Source organism: Globicephala melas, chromosome 6 (assembly GCF_963455315.2).
Source record: "Globicephala melas chromosome 6, mGloMel1.2, whole genome shotgun sequence".
Lineage (NCBI taxonomy): Eukaryota > Metazoa > Chordata > Mammalia > Artiodactyla > Delphinidae > Globicephala > Globicephala melas.
The window spans coordinates 51,902,685-51,923,775 of record NC_083319.1 but is presented as its reverse complement, the minus strand read 5'-3'; the positions used below and the strand labels follow the sequence as shown (position 1 = coordinate 51,923,775).

The 21,091-nt window shown below is 44.5% G+C and overlaps 1 protein-coding gene across 1 annotated transcript in view; it reads right to left on the bottom strand.

The window, feature by feature from the left end:
* The window catches only part of DMRT1 (doublesex and mab-3 related transcription factor 1), a 105,570-nt gene that overhangs the window by 21,213 nt on the left and 63,266 nt on the right, over nucleotides 1-21,091 (bottom strand). The window lies entirely within an intron of this gene.

Here is a 21,091-nt window from a genome sequence, read left to right as displayed (position 1 = left end):
AATAACCTGAACACAAATCAGGCTTAGGCCCCAAAGCAAACCACATTCTCTCATACCTTTAAATTCACCTTTTCTTTAAATAGATATATTTCAGTTAAGAAAGGTAAAAACAGCTTCTTTCTCATGGTGATTTTTCTGCCTTTCTTAACCAAAATAAATCTTCTCTAGAATGGGGAACTTCATCAGTAAATTGGAATCTGCTGGAAAATCTTCAACACATTAGTTTTAACTAATCCTCCCAGGCCCCCTTTTCCCCTGGTAGATGTTTCAGATGAAAAGGAAGTCCATTTGGAAATGGACCATATAATATCCCACTCTCCCAATGAATTTCAGACTTTAAGGAAATAAAAATAACTCATAGTACCCCAAATCCAAGGTATAAGTGGTAGGTGGCTATGTGTGTTAACGTTCATGGAAAACAGAGTTGGGGAAACACACTGTCACGGGTGAGTTCCAATGATATTCCTATAAATAGACTGTAAAAGATGCCTTTTGCGCCCAAGGAACATCCTATTGGCATCCTCCGTGTAAGTTTCAACTCACCTCCCTGTGGCGGCACCTTGTACAGAGTGGACCGTGGGCCACTTACTTCCTGCCCCCAGGCTTCTCTGATGCCACAGACACTATGCTCCTTCAAGCACATGCGCAAATCAGAAGTGAGGGGGCTTAATGCCTCAGCCAATGGCAGTGGGAGCCTGTGGATAAATACCTCTCCTGCTGTAGTATCCTCAGGTAGAGGACTCTGAGAGGCTCTCTAGGAGCTCCCCAGAAGGTCCCAGATCTAACAGCTGTTGCTGCCCGCCATGACTCCTGTAACACAGCTGGATGTTGGATTTTCCTCCTGCCCTCACTCTTCCTACTTGGAATTACCATTCAATACACTACAGCACACAAGTCCGTCCTGTCTTGTGTTCTGCTTCTAAGCAGACCCCAAGCTAATACACAGACATCCTTTATACCTCAAGAAGCAGCATAATATGGGGGGTGGGAGGAAGTGATAGATCTCAGTGTGAATCCCAGTTCTGCCATTTACTTACTACACTGGGGGAGTAACTTCTTTAAGCCAGTTGGCTCCACTACCACAAATATCCACTTTTTTCAGTGGGTATTGAAAGAAATATGTAGAAATAAAGAATTTCAAAAATCTCTTTAAGAACAGATTAAGTTATGCCAATCAAAATCTATACATGGGGCCTCCCTGGTGGCACAGTGGTTTAGAGTCCGCCTGCCGATGCAGGGGACACGGGTTTGTGCCCCGGTCCGGGAAGATCCCACATGCCGCGGAGCGGCTGGGCCCGTGAGCCATGGCCGCCGAGCCTGCGCGTCCGGAGCCTGTGCTCCGCAACGGGAGAGGCCACAACGGTGTGAGGCCCGCGTACCGCAGAAAGAAAAAAAAAAAAATCTATACATGAACAAACAAACTCATATGATGGTGATATGAAATGACCAATAAAACAAACCAACCTTTGGGAAAATCTAACAGAAAATAAGCATACAAAGAGAAAAGCATTAAACATGAGAAAGTGGATATAACCACAGGTATAGTGTTCCAACACAGTTATAGCAATTTTATATCACTGTTTGAAAATAAAAGTGAAATGTATAGTTCTCTCCAAAGAAAGAAAACTGCCAACATTAAGTGAGGAAAAGAGTTCATTAGATACCAATAGATTACCATAAAAGAGAAGAGTTAATCAAGACATTCCCCATTTTGAAAAAGACCCAGGCCTAGATGGTGTTATGAGTAATTTCATTCAAACACAAAGACATGATTATTCCTATGTCATTTAAACTTCTTCAGAGAATAAAGATGAACAACTTGTTTCATCCTTTGAGCTTATAACCATGAGACAAAAAACATGATAAAGATACCACAAAATAGGAAAAAAGGCCATTACTCACTTATGAGTAAATACAAAAGTCCTAAATAAATACAGGTAAACTGAATCCTGCAATGTATTAAAAAGATAATGCCTCATGACCAAGTAAGATTTATTCCAGGGATATAAGGATGGTTCGACATTAGGAAATCCATTAATGTGACTTACTACATTAAAAAGAGAAAAACCACGTGGTTATTTTGATAGATGCCAAAAGAGGCATTTGACAGAAATGTAATAACCATTCTTGTAGGTATTAATGTATATCAGCATAACATACACTGGGGAGGGAAGGAATACAAAAATGTGTAATATCTGTATGAAAGAAATTATAAAACTTTACTATGAAACTTCTGGTTTTAATATATTTCTATCTTATTTGATTTTTCCCCAATGAGCGTATATTGGTTTTTGTAAAAATAATAACAATAACCCTGTATGAAGCACTGAACTAGGAGTTACACAGAGCATACTGCAAAGCCCTCTTCAGGCACCATGATGTCTGCTGAGTGTCAATAAAGAAAAAGGTAAAGGTCAAAGAATAAATGAGGAGAAAGAATATGCAACCGAAAATACAAGTAATTATTCTCAGTATTTGTGGAGAAGATTCAAATTTCAAAATAACAGGACCAGGGAAAAATCACCCTGTTCTTGTCATTCATTTTGGAAAACATGGCGATAGAGGAGTTGAGAGCTGGCTGATTACAGAAGAGGACTTGATGAATGAGGGACAATGTGGGGACCAGGCAGGGAGTTAAGATTATTTCTGGAATACTGTTCCACTTGGGAGTAAGCTCAAGAGAACGGGCAGACAGTTCAAAAGAGGTCCTCAGTGGCCTGGTGAGTGGTCCCTGGAGCAGAGAGGGCTGGGCACCAGGGTCACTTTGGAAAGGAAGACGCTGAACTAGCCAGGTCACACAGAAGATGGGCAGGGGTGAGGTCAGGATCCAGGCATCATGTAAACAAAGAGGATTCTTTGGGGAAAAGATACGTAAGGGATGAACGGGGTGTCACTGGTACCTTGGAGGTAGCCCTAGAATGCTGCGGGTGAGGCAATGGTGAGTGAAGGGGTGGGCGGGTTAGAAGGGCACCCTGGGGTTGGCAACCCTGCCACCCCACCACCTCCTAGACCAGTGGCTGCCTTCAACCCTAGAGAAACCTCAGGTGGCTGCATGGCACTGTAAATGTCATTACTGACACTGAATCCTACACTTAGAAGTGGTTAAAATGGCAAGTTTTGCATGTGTTAAGCATAAAGTGAAAGTATAATAAAAATAAAAGATTATTAGTGCGTCACTGAGACATCATTAAGGTGCCCTGGCGAGCCCCGTGGGAAATTAAGTGAAAGAAGACTGTGGTCCAACCAAAGGAAAAAAAAAAGAAAATCATGAGATACTTCTTCCAACTAGCACTAAATGTGAAACAGATTTCACGATAATAGAGCCACCAGAGTCACACTGTGTAACGTCTGCCTACCAACCATGGAGGCTCAGACCTCTAGTCACTTTAACTCTCAAAAGGAATGAATACAGCCATGTCCACAGTGTCCTCGCAGCAGTCGAAGTACATAAGAGAGAAATACACGACCCCAAAGCTAGTTTCTTTGCTTAGAAACTTCTTGGGCAAGAAACCATGCTCTTCTCAGAGCTCAGTGCATTTCTGGCACATTTTAAGTAGCGGCTGGAGACAAGGTTGACGCCCAGAGTTGGTTTACTTCCTACAATAAAGTGTCTCCAGCCCTGAAAATGACTTTGGAATAACTTCACTTACTGTGTGGGGAGACATTTTTCCTAGCTAAGTATACACAGAGTTTCCTCTCTGGTTTAACAGAAGCAAAGTGTAATTCACAGGATTAAAAGACAAGCAAATCATTTGCCTCCATTTCTTGGAGACAAACATTCGGTTTGATAAGTAAACAGAAAGTCATTTACACTAAAAAGACCACTTGCATGGATATAAGCAATTCTGATTTACTCCAGCGGGTCTGGAGGGGGTGCAATTTATTACAGTCCACTTAGCGCTGTAACAACCGCTTTTCAAAAACCGACACTGATTCATGAAAATGAACATACGGACTCTCTGCAGCATAAACCCTAACAGCCTCAGGCAAGTGCCGAGAGAAACGTAGTACAAGGCATCACCGGACTGGTATGCGGAAGCAAGCAATTACGCCGGTATTTAACCCAATTCATTACTCATCAGAAAAGGGCTCAGCACAGGAGTCAGACCCAGATGAGCTGACAAGGAGCACAGCCACTTAACTGTCCCCTCCAGCGATTACACTCTCTCAACCCAAGAGTGTGTCAAATTAAAACAACTACACATTGACTTTTCGCTTCTGTAAACATTAAGGGGTGATTGACAACTTTGGGCTGCAGCCAGCCAGCCAGGCATCCTTATCCACCGTCTTTGCTTATCTGCTCTCAGCTCTAGACGTGTTGCGTTAGGAATATTCCTACAGGACACAAAAGTATTTCATGGCTCTGCCACTGGGGCTCACCCAAAGAGGTTCTGCCATCTCTCATGGATAAGCAGCTTCAGAGGACCCTTAAAAATGGAGTATTTTAGGGCTTCCCTGGTGGCGCAGTGGTTGAGAATCCGCCTGCCGGTGCAGGGGACACGGGTTCGTGCCCTGATCCGGGAATATCCCACATGCCGCGGAGCGGCTGGGCCCGTGAGCCGTGGACGCTGCCGTGGACGCTGAGCCTGCGCATCCGGAGCCTGTGCTCCGCAACGGGAGAGGCCACGACAGTGAGATGCCCGCGTACCGCAAAAAAAAAAAAAAAAAAAAAAAAGGAGTATTTTAAAAATTAACATTTGTCCCTTTCTATTAGAAAAACTCTAGTACTTCCAATCAGAAAAATGGAAAATCAGCCAGTCTTTTACATGCACTTCTGCCCTCACAGCTCTACCTACTATGATCTGGACTGTGGAAGGATTCCCTTCCCTTGTTATCCTATTCTCCTTTATCTCAGAACTGTAAGGAGTGGAAAAAGATACAGTTGAAGTAGGAGGGAGAGACAAGTAAACAAAGAAACAACGCTAGGAAATCTACTCACCACAGAGATCAACTGTGGTGAGGTGGATCAACTGCCAACGGTAGGCTTGTGCTACAGATTCAATATTCAATGTCTAGTGTTCTCTGATGATCACAGAAAAAAGCCACAGGCAAGTGTCAAACTTTGACTCTTCCGCCATTTTCCCCTTCTGGTACCAAGACTATTCAATGGGGAAAGGGCAGCCTTTTCAATAAATGGTGTTGGGAAAACTGGATATCCACATGCAAAAGAATGAAGTTGGACCCTTACCTTACACCACACATAAAAATTAACTCAAAGCAGATCAAAGCCTTCAATGTTAGAGGGAAAACTAGAAAACTCTTAGAAGAAAACACAGGGAAAAAGCTTCATGACACTGGATTTGGCAATGATTTCTTAGATATGACATCAAAAGCACAGATGACGGGAGAAAAAATATACTAACTGGACTTCATCACAATTAAAAATTTGTTCATCAGAGCACACGAGGCACAGAGCGAAAACACAACACAAAGAATGGGGAAAATATCTGCAAATCCTATCTCTGAAGAGGGATCAATGCCACTTTTCCCTCTTGGTTTTAATGCAAGCAATCGTTAGCAAGTGCCCAAGACTGACATGCTGCCCCATGACCATAAGACAAGGTTTCCACCCTGGGCAAGTACTATCATTCTTGGACTGAGACCAACCAGGTTCTAGTTTACTCACTTCCATCTGCTAGTTAAAAAAAAAAAAAAAAAAAAAAAGCGTGCACCACAGTTAGACCCAAAGATCGACTTAACACTTGCCAGTGTTCAATGAGTCCAAGTCAATGAGGCCTCCTCAACCTGACAGGTCATTTGAATAAGGGCTGCTGCACCCACAAAAGACTTTTCAAGTGGTGCCTATTGAGCTTGAGGTACTCCTATGTCTCAGGTTTAAACGCTGTGCTACCCACCCCATCACTTGAAAAGTCCACAACAAAATAGCCTTCATCTAACTGTCCAAGACAGTGCTGTCCAACAGAACTGCCTGAGAATGGAAACGTCCTATTTCTGTTCTACCCAGTACCGTAGTCACCAGCCCCATGTGGCTACTGAGTGCTTGAAATGTGGCCGGTTTAACAGAGGAACTGGATTTTTTATTTTAATTAAACATAAATAGCCCCATGTGCCCAGTCGCTCCTGTACTAGATGGTGCAGGTCTAAGACAGCAGGCTGAAGACAAGGGTTTCAATACCGTGTGACAGTCTGAGGTTGGAGAGTGTCCCAGAGAGACATCGAGTCGGAGAGAGAAGACCGTCCAGCTCCACTCCCAGCTGCCACCTGTTCTCTCTATTCAGCGATTTCCTTTTCCCTAAAATAGGGTCAGGGATTTCTGCTCTACCAACCTGTGGTATCACGGAAAGATATTTGGACTTTGTCCCTGTTCCTGGCACAGAGCTCCTAAAACCCTTGGAATTTCCTGAGTGGGATGATAGGAGCCTCTTTGTTCTAAGCAGGTGACTCTTGGCGGGCTAGATGGTTTCAGGATGGGGGCTAGTCACAGACGCAGGGTACAGGCTGAGCACCAGAAAGACCCAGCCCTGATTAGAAGCTTGGAACTTCCAGCCTTACCCCCAACCTCCAGGGAGAGGGAAGGGCTGGAGAGTGAGCTCATCACTGATGGCCAATGATTTAATCAATCATACCTGGTAATGAAACCTCCCTAAAAACCCATTAGCAATTGGGGTTCTCAGAGCTTCCAGGCTGGCGAGCACATCAAGGTGCCAGGAGGGCGGGGGCCCTGAAGAAGACTTGGAAGCTCTCCACCCTCTCACCATACCCTGCCTTATGCACCCCTTCCATTGGGCTATTCCTTTATAATAAACCCGTAATAGTAATAGTAAGTAAAGTGCTTTCCCGAGTTCTGTGAGTCATTCTAGTGAATTATCAAACCTGAGGAGAGGCTGTGGGAACTCCCAAATTTGTAATGGGCCAGGCAGAAATGTGGGTAACCCGACCACCCCATTTATGGCTGGCGTCTGAGATGGGGGCAGTCTTGTGAGACTGAGACCTTAACCCATGGGGTCTGGGCTAAGTTTGGACAGTCAGTATTAAAACTGAACTGAACTGTAGGACACCCAGTTGATGTCAGAATTGGTGTCAGGAGGAAAAAGGCTCGTTACCTAATAAGACTGTTGTTGGGATTAAATAAGATGATGTATGTCAAAGTGCTTCAAAGTAAGAGATTATTTTTCCTATTTGGTTGATCTGTAAGGGGCATTAGCTAATTCATGAAGGCTAACCATAAGTTTACCGTGAAGTAACCTTTGCATTAGTTCATAGTAACACTGGGAAACAACGCACTGCTTTCTCACTCATTTCCCTATGGGGGAAGGCCCTAATTCTTATCTGCTTTATTTGCCAGGAAAAGTGGCAAAGATTCTAATTAGTAGCAGTACATCAGGGTTTAATTGTTTATGGTTACATGGAGCACTTCGAGGGCAAAGATGGCGAGAAATCGGAAATTCTTCCCCAAAATTCAGGGAGAGAGAGAGAAAAAAAGAAGAATCCAAATTTGGGGGAGGTGAGGGGAGTGGGGATGAGAAAAAGAAAAGCAACAATCTGGAAAAGAAGTGGTCCGGGTGAGTGGTGTGCACCTGACTGTGGAGTTTTCCATCTCTAAAAACCTCCGTGCTTTGGGGATCCAGCCTGCAGATGAGGGCCTGCCACAGGCTGGGCTCGGCGTGTCGGAGAGCTTGGGAGGTGAGTGAACGGGCAGCAAACGCCAGACGGTTGGCAGTAAGACCAGGCAAGATACTCCATTCATTCTATACACACTGGCCCACCCGACCGACCTCAGCATCCTTCTCCTACTTCCCAAGAACCTCAGCAAGAAGAGGGGACATACAGAGACACTAAACTCTTCAACAGTGTTACCGAACTGAACTGTTATACCCCGCCCCACCCCTAATTAATAAGTTGAAGCCCTAGCCTCCAATGTGACTGTATGTAGAGACAGTGCCTTTAGGGAGATAAATGAGGTTACATGAGGTCTTAAGGGTAGGGTCCTAGCCTGGTAGGACTAGTGTTCTTACCATACAGAGGAAAGGCCAAAGAAAAGGGGTCTCACTGGAAACCAAACCTGGCAACACCCTGATCTCAGACTTCTAAACCCCAGAACTGTGAATTTCTGTTTCTTAAGCCTCCCAGCCTGTGCTATTTTGTTATGGAAGCCCTGGCAAACTAATGTAAATAGTATTAGCATAAAACAGGGAAATCACACACCCTGGCTTGCTGAATGTGGGGAGCCTCGGCACCACAATTATGGGTGTCATTTCATTTCATATAGTAGGTTCTGCTTGTTACAGACATTCATGTATGGAAGACTTAATAAAATGAGATAAATCCATATTTCCCCTGAGAATCTTAGGGTTCTAATCTTAATAGTTTTGCTAGCCCCGTGATAGTTTTTGAACTCAAAATAAACCAAGCCTGGGCTTCCCTGGTGGCGCAGTGGTTGAGAGTCCGCCTGCCGATGCAGCGGACACGGGTTCGTGCCCTGGTCTGGGAAGATCCCGCGTGCCGCGAAGCGGCTGGGCCCGTCCGCAACGGGAGAGGCCGCGGCAGTGAGAGGCCCGCGTACCGCAAAAAAAATAAAAATAAAAAATAAACCAAGCCTTTTCATATAATGAAATCTTATTTGGCCATAAAAAAGAATGAAGCCCTGTTAAAAGCCTCAGTTTGAATGAACCTCGAAAACATTATGCTCAGTGAAAGAAGTCACATGTAAAAAGGCTACATATCATATGATTCCATTCATATGAAATGTCCAGAAATAGGCAAAGCCATAGAGACAGCAAGTAGAATAGTAGTTTCCAGGGGCTGAGAGAGAGGCGGAAATGAGGAATAACTGCATATGGGGATTCTTTGGGGGATGATGGAAATATTCTGGAACTAGACAGTGATAATGGTTGCACAACTTAGTCAACACACTAAAGACAACTGCACTGCATACTTTAAAGTGGTGAACTTTATGGTATGTGAATTATATATCAATAAAATTGTTATGAACAAACAAACCAAGGCCATCCCACCTCTATAGCCATATAGTAACAGAGGGGAAACATGCCTGACAAGGGCTGCAAATTTGGAACACCTATTCACAGACTCTGGTGATCCTGACTTCTCTAACTGGAGATGGAAACTCTCCCTTAGGTTTATGGCGGAGACTTCAACCAAGTCTGGAATAAGAGCAAGACAGTGGGGCACGTGGCTCCTCCCTCACACACACGCTGCAGAGGCTTAGAGGCAAGGCTGTTCTTCTGTGGCAGGAAGGGAAGGTCCCTAAGACCTGCTAACATTCTGGGATCACTGCAGCATGTTCTCTGCCATGGTTCATCTCCTGGGCATAATGCTAGGGCCACAGACACAGAATTGGCACTCAATGAATTTATTACTTGTTTATTGACTGAGCCATCAGTTCCTATCCTGGTAGGGGGTGGGGAGGCTTCAGGAAAGAGACAGAGGAGCTGGTCTTGCCCAAGAGCTTCAGGAGTCACTGTAATGCCTGGTGAAACTACAAGGGAACAACTGAACCAAAAGCACGAAAACTGTAAGTTTCCATTTTTAGTCTGAGCAACAGTGGGTTAGCTTTTATATGCTGTTATATTAATGGAGCTAACCTATAATATATGATAAAAGAAATGTCTGCACCTACAAATTACCTAAACAGAGGAAGACACAGTACAGTTAACATGTGCAAGGAGAAATTATAAGCCAGAAAATTTTCACAGAGAAACCCATGAATAGCTTCAACCAGAACAGGAAACCATTCCAAGCATGATCAGCGCCGCCTCTTGTACCATGTTTGTAGAGATATAAATGAAGCAACTCTTAAACCGCCGAATATGCTTAGCGAAAGTATTGCTCTCCTCCACCCACTGTTCATTTCCGCCTTCTACCCCAGTGCCCGAAAATGGTGGTTCAGAGAGGACTTGGATGAAGCCCGAGGCTGCCAGATTTAGCAAATAAAAATACAAGGTGCTGGGGCTTCCCTGGTGGCGCAGTGGTTGAGAGTCCGCCTGCCGATGCAGGGGACACGGGTTTGTGCCCCGGTCCGGGAAGATCCCACATGCCGCGGAGCGGCTAGGCCCGTGAGCCATGGCCGCTGGGCCTGTGCGTCTGGAGCCTGTGCTCCGCAACGGGAGAGGTCACAACAGTGAGAGGTCCGCGCATCACAAAAAAAAAAAAAAAAACAAACAAAAAAATCAAGGTGCTAAATTAAATTTCAGAAACAAATAATTTTTAATATAATAAAATACTGTGAACATGTTTATTAAACATTAAAATAACGTTTGTGGTTTATGTGACATTTAACTTTAACTGGCCATCCTGTGTTGATCTTACAACACTAACGAAGTGATCGTGTTGGGCTGACTAATGGCTATTCTCCCTCCTCGGGCACCACGGCCAATGGGAGGCTTCTGGCCCCTGTCCCACCCCCCACCCCCGAGGCCAGCACCGCACAGCACACCTGCAATAGTGTCCTGTGCCGCTTCCAAAAGCTCAGACGTGGCACGGTTAGTCAACCTCCGGTAAGAAGACACTGTGACTAAGAGGAAACACAGCCAGGAAAAAGAGCAGAGGGCACTGGCGGGAAAGCTATATTCACCTCTGCATCTAAAGTGGGGGGAACCCCTACCCTAGACTTGGTGTAAACGGGGGACAGATCCTGGATTCTGTGCAGTGCCAGATGTGTGAAGACCACAAATAACCCTGCTACACTGAAAAGAGAATTTAAAAATACGTGTGTTAAGAAGATGATCATGGGATTGCAGGGCCTGCTGTTATCTCTGAATATTATTTTTTTATGGAGCTCATTTTTAATATCGGTACTTTTAGGGTGAATGTAAATAAACCTGATCGTGCAATAAACTCAGTGTGGTCTTTTTTTTTGCCGATTTAAGCTAAAACACCATCAATGTTCTCTTAGAAGCAGCATCTTTCAAGATAACAGAGGCAGCACTAGGCTTTTCATACCCACTAAAAAAATAATAAATAAGCAACTGACTTTTGAGCCCTCCCCCCAAGGGCATGTATTCAGCTCAACAGGCCAGGTGCTCAAGAGCAGGTGAGGCCAGTCCTGTGGGGTTTCTTCTCTTTGCCCTCCTGCCAAGGGATCATTCCAGTACCATAATAACCCCAGGAAAGAGGGGCCCTTTTTTTGTAAGAAAGAATGGCAAATATGACCATGTTACACACAGCAAAATCAAACCCACTTCTATGATGAAATAACCATCTACTCTAGTTCCCCCAAAAGATTCCGTTGACGCCAATTTTAGTGAACAACAGTTGGAAGGGACATAAAAGCTGGCCACCATTCTTTACACAGAAGCCAAACTGGAACCTAACCCCAGCGTATATTGTATACCCATGTATATGTGCAAGATGGGAAGTATATGCCTATATATAAATATAAATACATATAAAGCTAACTTTCAGTGCTCGGAAAACAAAAGCTATCCCCATATAACAGCCAAATTCTGACATAACTCAGTTTGGACACCTCATCTGGTGTGCACTGCACTCATGCTCAGTGTAAACCCCGCTGCGCCGGGCAATGATATACTGTAATGTCACATCGCAATCTGGATTTACTATAAAGGGCCGCTGACGAGCTTCAGAGCAGTAAACACTGCAGCGAGGTGTATTTCACACTGAGCTGGTTTTTATGAAGAACACTTCACCGCCCAGGCACGGCACCTGGATGATGGATGGTGACAGATGCATGACAAGCTTCATCCTTGTTTGTAAATCTTAACTGTTCCCGCTCACTAACTCTGAAGGCAATTTTCAAAGACAGCAGCAGACAGAAGGACAGCACAGCTTTCCTGAAGGTTATTCAAGTTGTACTTGGCCTGGGCCGGGCCTCTGAGGAACCAAGGAGGGAACATAAACTCCGGAGTTACTCCACACCGCGCCTGAGAAAAACCGCTGAGGCCCTGTGGGCTCAAGTCAGAATCAAGCGAGGAAATCTCACGCGTGATCACGTTGGACGCTCTGCCCAGAGCGGCCACTGTCCCTCCAAGTTCATGCCCATGTGAGGGCTGCCTCTTTAGGATTTTTAAAGACAAGGGGTCACGGAATGAGTAACAGAATAAGCAGACTTGATGGTGTGTCATGTGTCCACAATAGATGGGGTTCTCTCCACTGAGCAGGCGGGTAGGGGCCTAACGTCACACCTGCATCCCATCAAGATAAAATTAGCCCCGAAAACACAGGCCAGCAGTGTCTAGTCATTGTGTTCAATCTGGTTCTGTCAGGACATTCGGGAGTTCCTAAAAGTGTGCTTTCCAGAGCTCTGACCTTTCCCTGTCCCCTCCTGACTGCAATCTTTAGCCCAAAGGAAAACCCCGGCAAAGGTGCCCTGTTTTTCAAGAACAAGTTAAAGATGGAAAAGCAACCTCATGATAAGCCACTGACAGACTAAGTAGAATGTAAAACACTGTCTCTCTCAAAAATTATCTGGGGAAATTCAACAGGCCTTTTATTCACACTAATTTTAAAATAACAACCATGTCTATGGAGGGAAAAAAAAAAACTTTTAAAAAGCAGTTTCATTTCATTTTGCACTTTTAATTTCAAAGCTAATAACTAGTCATTTAATTTTGCAATGTCTGCCTTTGTCAAATATTACACTTGCACTTTACTCCCTCCTGTTAAATAAAAAGAAAATTCAAATATCGCAAAATTAAACAGTGACTTTACCATGTCAATCAAGTCAAAAAGGTGTTTTAAAGTTTACATTTAGCTTGGGGAATAGTAATGTAAATACCACACCTGATACCCTGTGGATTTTTTTTCTTTTTTCTTTTTTTTTTTTTTTGGCGGTACGCGAGCCTCTCACCGTTGTGGCCCCTCCCGCCGCGGAGCACAGGCTCCGGACGCGCAGGCTCGGTGGCCATGGCTCACGGGCCCAGCCGCTCCGCGTCATGTGGGATCTTCCCAGACCGGGGCACGACCCCGCATCCCCTGCATTGGCAGGTGGACTCTCAACCACTGCGCCACCAGGGAAGCCCCCTGTGGATTTTTTAAGGCTCCTTTCAGGGGGTTTTGACCAGCTAAGTCATCACTGTGTTCTCAGCTTTTCCACCTGCCACGAGGAAACAAGGACCCCCTTCTCTTCCCTACTTCACAGGCATTGTCTCCATACCTCAGTGTCCTCGTGTGCAAAATGCGGATGATACTATGATGACAAGACTCAAATGAGCTATCCCCACAATGTGCACAGGGCATTGTCTTACAGACAGTGTGAGAAGTACATGTTTGTGAGAAAAGGAAAAGGAAAGGGAGGGAAGAAGAAACCACAGGATTTACCAGCAGAAAGAACACCAGGGAAGCAGTTCAGAGACCTGAGCTCCTACACCGGCCCCTCTTCCTCAACTCTAGAAACAGGCTCAGAGATGGCACAGCATCCTGCCTGCAACTCCACCCGGTCTCTCTTAGCGTGAACGGTGATCAAGCTTCTCCTGACTTCTCATGCAGGGCTGTGTTATCAATCAAAAACCCGTCACAGGCAAAGATTTAAGTCTTTAAAATTCGAGCTTTTCAAAGGGAAGATTCTACATGATATAAATCCAGGATACGTTGCAGCCTGGGGGTTGCACCCCACGTTTTTCCATGACCGATTTATTTCATCAAGTGCTTTATCGGAATGCCTAACTCTGGGCCAGGGAGGCACCAGCAGAAAGAATCCAGAGGCCAGTTTCTTATTCATACAAGAAACCATGAAACATCCCAGGAGTCCCCTGAGAACATGGTGTCATGCTAGGCACCTGGAAGACTACAGAGATGAATGAATGAGATCCCTGCCCTTCATGTGTGAGAATACACCCTGGAAATTCTTGCTGAAGTGCTGCAGTGAGTGAACTTCTTCCTTCCATGAGTGAGTCTGACATCCTTCAGGTAGGCTCTGGGAAGTCCCTGCTATTTCTAGACTGATGGTGGCCTTGTCAAAAGGCAGTATGTTGCACAGAGGACATGTTAGAGTCCCATCAGCTCTCTCTCTTTTCGTGGAGGGAGAAAAAAAGTTTGAAAAGAAGACAGAAGCCTGTGTGTCCTCATGCAACAGCATTTCAGCTTGCCTTCTATACTATCCTTTAGGTATAAAGGGACCTGCTGGTGTCCTTATATATTCCTCTTCCCTGGTTGTTTCTTTGGAAACATATTGTATATGTGATATATTAAAAATAAGTCTTCAAAGCTGCCATTTCTCCATGTTTATCATATGCTTAAGATTAGTTGTGTACTTCATGTTCCTCACTCAGCAGGCCATCACGTCTAGCCAGTTTCAAGAATCACAATACACATATGGTTCATTTCAAGCAGGGTCCCTGTAGGGCTAAAAACACAGCCTCTTTGATGACTGTGATCACCCTCATTTGTACGGCCCAGTGCCAGGCACTTGCTGAAATCAAAAGATATATAAGACATGGTGATGGGTCTTCACGTGAGATTAAGGGAATTGACAGCTGCTGCCATGCTTTCACATAAGGTTTTTGTGATTCATATATAAAAATAGATAAAGCTCTTATTACCCTTTTCAACCTTCCAGATGAGGGATCTAAAGCTCTAAGAGATGAAACAAGCATCTTACAATCCAGCCCAGAGCTGGGGATCTGAGCCAGATCTTCCCTCCCGGGGGGTCCATTCCTTTGCACGCATCGGCCTCCACAGTCACTGCCAATGAATGGTGCACTTACCTCTCTGTTCAAAGCTAAAGCTGAGAATAAGAAGGTCACGTAAGGAAAACAGGTTTACCAGCCAAGTGCCCTTTTCTTTGAAATTCAGCAAAAGATAAGTCATTTCCTAAAGCGCCAAAGCTTAAACTCAACACTTTCTAAGTGTTGCATAAAACCCATTCAGCTTTCTTTAAAAAGCAGGGAAAGCAAGGGGTCAATGTTCTTCTCTCCTACAGGCTTGCCATACAATTCAAAGCAGAACATACACACCAGAAGCAGTCCTCAGATTCCTTGGCCTGCTCTCCCGCCTGTCTGAGGAAGACTAAAACATTTCCAGAAGAGCTTTCTCCCTGACAAGAAGAACTGCCTGAAACATCAACACAACCCTTGCAGAAAGGAACGGTGGAAGGAAGATCACCCTGCCCCTCTTGTTGCATGTGTGATTTAAAGAGCTTGTCTACACCCGGGACTCGAGCTCATCCTCACAACAGCTGTGTGGGCTCGACAGGGCCCAGCTCCTCCCGCTTCTTTAACAGGTGAGAAGACTCAGGCTCCCAGAGAAGAGCCTGAAACCCCCAGGGCTACAGCTGCTCAGTCGTGGTTCCCATTCAGGTGCTGAGCACAGAGCCACCCCTTTCCTACCCCCACCCCCCGCAGCTGCTCAGGACAGCTATCACATCACCTCACATTAAAGGCAGCTTTGGGGTCCTGGATCATGAGTGAGGAGACCTCAGGGTGCTTCCGACAGGCAGCACAACCTCACTGTTCTCACCTGCAAAACTGGGAGGTTCGACCTCATCATCTTTTGCTAAAATCCAACTCTAATGCCCAGCATTAAGCAAGTCCATTCCGTGGGCGAAAGCTCAACCACTTTGCATTCAGTTATGACAACCGTGGGGAAGGTAGCGTATGCCATCAGTGAGATCAGGCACTTCTAGACTCATCGGCCTACAAAATTGCCAATGCTGAATGCATTCATAAAATCCTATTTGGGAACACAGAGGCCTCTACAAGCTGCCCAGACATTACAGGGAACCATGAGGGCTTCAACTCAGGGAGACCCTTCTGCTGACCTTGCCATCTGACCTTTGGGTAAAATGTAAACGCTCTGCACCTGGCCTCAGAGCTGCTCACATCCTACGTGTGTCAGATGACTAATACGTAAATAGCTCGTGATAGGTAATAAGCATCCAGATGTGTGTTTCTGTCTCCTAAAAAGAGCAGTTAGAATGTAAAGGAAGGGTGAGTGTGCACAGCAGCCTGCCACTTATCTGAGCTGGAAGCGGCCAAAGATCCAGAAGAAACAGGAGGCACCATTTCTAACTTTCACACTGAGATCACAAAACGTTATAAAGAGACAAAAAGATCGAAGCATGTTCACCTTTACCATTTCAAATCTAAACCTCTTTGCAAGTGTTGTCCAGCTACATACACTCCGAGAACTTATTCAAGAATTCACCTGTAGAGAAAATGCCTACTTACAGGTATGAAATGCCACCTCCCTGTAGACATGTGTGCATCTACTGACACAGAGGTGTTGCTGTGCAACCTGCCTGCTTATGCCAAGTTGAGGAAGCATCATTTCCAGAATGCTCCTACCACCACTTCCTGAAACGCCTGCACCTGTTACTATGACCTGGCCACACTCACACATAAACCAGCCTTCCACTTGGGCACTAGGCCAGTGTTTCTCAAACTATCTGCAAGGAAGGGCCTGTTTTGTTTAAATTTTTTTTCAGTTTCCGGTCCACCACAGTCTGATGCTTTTATAAAATACAATAAAAAGGAATTACTAGAATCATAATCCAAAAAATGGAAAATAACAGGTGTTGGCTAGAGAAATTGGAACCCTCATACACTGTAGTGGAATGTAAAATGGTACAGCCCCTGTGGGTAACAGTTTGGAGGCTCTTCAAAAAGTTAAACACAGAATTACCACATGATCCAGCAATTCCACTCCTAAGTATACCCCAGAAGAACTAAAAACAGGTATTCAAACAAAGACTAGTACGTTAATATTCATAGTAGTACAACGAACAATGTCAAAAAAGGATGGAAAGAACCCAAATGTCCATCGACTAATGAACAGATAAACAAAATGTATATCCATACAGGCAATCGTGTTAGGCTATAATAAGGAATGAAGCACTGATTACATGCTACAACTTGTATGAACCTTGAAAATATTATGCTAACTGAAAGAAGACAGTCCAAAAGGCCCCATATTATATGATCCCATCTACACAAGACATCTACAATAGGCAAAGCCATCGAAACAAGAAAGCAGATTAGTGGTTACCAGGGGCTGGTGGAAGGGAGAACAGAAAGTACTGCTTCACGGGTATGGGGTTTCCTTGTGGGGCGATGGAAATGACTTGGAACTAGATAGAGGGGATGGCTGCCCAACACTGTGACCTACTAAATGCCGCTGAATTGTACACTTTAAAGTAGTTAATGGTTAATCTTATGTCAGGTGGATTTTACTTCAATATAAAAATGAATTGCTAGGAAAGTGAAAGACAAAAACTACGAGCCCCAAGTTTTCATTGATTCAACAGAGAATTGCTCTGTCAGACGGCTGTTTACTCTGAATTCCTCTGCTTATCTCCTCTTAGACCAGTAACAAAGCATGCACAGCCCCACTCTGGGGACCACTGCCCTACAAGGGGTGCCCTAGGGGATCCCACCCCACCTCGCTCACTCAGAGACATGCTATCGTCCCTGACAATTATGCTCCCACACATACCTCCCATTAGCTAATCTTTATAATAACCTACTATGATAACCCCCTTCTTTAAAGAAGAGAAAAGGAGCTTCCTGGAACTCACCCCCTCCTCCAGGTACTGCCCCATTTCATTACTCCCCTTACAGCAAGACCCCTTCAAGAGCTGTCTACACTCACTGCCCCCATGCTTCTCTCCCACATGCTCCTGGACGCACAGTCAGGGTATGGCCCCCACCTCCCCACCACAGGGGCCGCTCATCAAGCCGCTGATCATTTCTACCTTTCAACAGCCCACGGTCAATTCCAGTCCTCAGCTCACCTGACCTCTCAGCATTATTTGCCTTCGTTCACTGAAATGCTTTCTGTACTTCCCTTCCTAGTTTTCTTCCTACCTCACGGGTAGGAGAAGGTACCTACCTGACTCTCCCCTGCTGGTCTTCCTCATCTACCAAACTTCTAAACGTTAGAAGGCCTCAGAGCTCAATCCTTGGTCCTTTATTCTTCTCCGTCTACACTCACCTCTCCAGGTGATCCCACCACATTAACTTCAAATGACATCTACGCACTGAACGCTCAAGTTTCTATTTCCAGCAGGGAAATCGCCCCTCAACTTCAGACTTCGTACATCCAACTCCTACTTGATGATCCACTTGGATGGCTCACGTACCTCTCACACTTAACACATGCAAAATTAAACTCCCAATTCCTGCAAACCTGTTTTTCTCATGGTCTTCTTTACCTGAATAAGTGGAAACTCCATGTTTCTACTTGATCAGTCAAAAATGATGGAGTCATCCTTCACTCCTCCCTTTCCATCCCATCCCAAATTCATCACCAAACCTTGTTGGTTCTATCTTCAAAATGTATCTAGAATTCAACCCTCCCACACTGCCATCACTCCCACACTCCCACCCCGACTAAGCCACTGCCATTTTTGCAAGCATTATGGCCACAGCCTTCTAACTGGTCTCCCTGCCTCCGCCTTGCACCCCTACAGTCTGTTCCTAAACAGCAGCCAGAGTGATCTTTAAAAATCACAAGCAGACGTGTCACCCCTTTGCTGGAAACCCTCCAGTGGCTTCCCACCTACTTGAGATAAGAGCCAAAGTGCTTGCAGTGGCTCACAAAGTCTTACACAACCAGGCCCCACCATCTCTGATCTATGTCCTAACACTTTTCAAGACATAAAAAAAAGTGAGAGAATGGCTCCCAGCCTTTTTACAAAGAAAAACATTAAACAGTAGCAACACAGCAAAAGGAAAACTTTCCCTGTAATTCTTTTTCCCCCTACATTCTATTTTCATGTTGTAATCTCCAGCAAAACCAGAGGAAAACCTTGAACTTGGACTCATTTCTTTGGATGGTAAAGAACGGTTGATCTTTAAAGAAAGTGAAGAAAAATGAATTTAATAGACAAATTTATACTTAAGTAAGACTTTAACGAAAACATTAAACCTACTGAAAAAACTGGTTTCAACTTACTTACAAATCCCCACCTAAAATAACTGATATACTACTTACAAATTGTAATTTATTTATTAATGCAACCAACCAAAGGACCTCAACTCAAACTTGATAGAACTGATAAATGTAACTGGTTATCAGCCAGCCTCTACCACCTTCTCACAAATGACTATACTGATGCCCCCATCCCCATCGCCGCATCCTGCCACTAGCCTCAGCCCCATTTACCAGAGGGCCTAAATGGCCCCCACTTGTGTCGATGCTGATGATAAAAATGAGGATCCAATGTCCCAGGAGGTGATCCTGAGGCGTTCCTATTGACCCCCAACTTTCTCTTTCCCCACCCCTTCCCACCTGCTCCGTAAAAATGTCATGCAATGTAGGAGCCCAAGACACCATATATTTGGAAGCCGTAAAGCCGCATTTCTTTAAAAAATAAGCTAAGGTTTGGATTTCCTATGAATCCATATTCTCCTTCTCCATGGCAATTCCAAAGTAGATACTACTGAGATTCCACTATATTTCTTCCTAGCTCACTCCCTCATGTCTGAAGTGAGCTAGAGAAGGATCAGAAGGTTAAGCCTGAGGTCTCCTCACACCACACTTTCAAACACACTCTTTCAAACATACACATCACCAGAAAAGTGTTAGGAAATCCTAGGTGTTATTCACCCCGTCTCTCACCACGGACACTGGGGTGGCTGGTCTTTCTTTTCCTGGACTGTAACGTCTCTCCTTCTGAGCCTTTTCCTTTTCTGCCATAAATTCAAATGCCTATTGGTCCTCTCCAAATTCCTTCCTCTCTGCTCTAGTAAATTTCCTCTTACCTTTTTGTCGCACTGCCTTGCTCTGAATTTACACCTCTGTCTCAAGAATGCCAATGCTTGTAAAAACATTCCACTATTCCTAGAGCAAGGAGCTCAGGCAATTTCTTCCTGAAAGTAAGTTTCAGTCCTAATTTTCTGTATGAGCAAATGTTTTTTTAACTGCTCCATCCCTAAACTCTGGCTCCATGAGATGATGAGTTAGGAGTGTGACCTTTCGGGATTGTGTTTTCTTATAGAGCAAGTTTACTTAAAAATCATACCTGACTCATTTATTCCTTTGTTCATTCACTCCTTCATTCATCCACTCAGCTGATGAAAAACAAATAGGCATCATAGCAGCTAAAAAGGTACATAAAATGTGTTCTCTGTCCTTAAGGAGCTTATAATTCACATAAATATATAGAATCAAAGGCAGCATGAAAGAAGGACCACGTGGGCAAACATTATACGGTATGAATATTTACATAAAGAATTGTGTTTGTCCGTTCCTGGCAAAAAGTGATTATGAATGGGTCAAAGTGCAATCAATAATGTGTACTTCAGTCTCTCTATAGTTCAAACTGGTCAGGTTCCCTCGACCTATGTATTCCATATTAACAAAATCCTTTAGTTTATTTTAGTATGGTAAATAAAGCTTTTTTAGACTTCACTGTTCCGAATTTGGAAATCAAAGCATGGTTCTGATTCTCACTCTCCAAGCACTCGTTTTACCAAGAGGCCAGTTCTTTATAGAGAATCACGTTATTGAGAAAACCAGCTTCTTTTGTCTAGTGGAGTCAGTTCTACTAGTCGATTTCTCTACCAACTCACTCACTATTGCCCTGATTTCCACTCAATTGTGTATGCTTCTCACTTTCCTAGATCAAAAGATGATGCTTAAATACAAAGAACTTAAAAACAGGGCCTGGAAACACAGCAGCCGTAAAAGACCAGCCTATCATCGCAGTGTAAACACTGGGGAGAAAGTTAAAATTGAAGTTGAGGAACTGTGTATTTCAAAGGGCTCTGGTTCATTAAACAGTCATTTTTTATTTTAAAACCATTATATCAGAGTTATTTGCATTGCTACTGCATAAACTCTGAGATCTATTATACTCAAAAATGTTTTATTACGTTATTCTATTTCCTCCTGCAAAAGATGAATACACCTTCAATTTTAAACTGGAAAAGTTTTGGAAAACGATTCTTCAATAGACAGAGATTCATTTCACCAAAAATATCAGGACTTGAACCACATTTAAAGTGCCCCTGGGGGCTTCCCTGGTGGCGCAGTGGTTGAGAGTCCGCCTGCCAATGCAGGGTACATGGGTTCGTGCCCCAGTCCGGGAAGATCCCACATGCCGCAGAGCGGCTGGGCCCGTGAGCCACGGCCACTGGGCCTGCGCGTCCGGAGCCTGTGCTCCGCAGCGGGAGAGGCCACAGCAGTGAGAGGCCCGCGTACCGCAAAAAAAAAA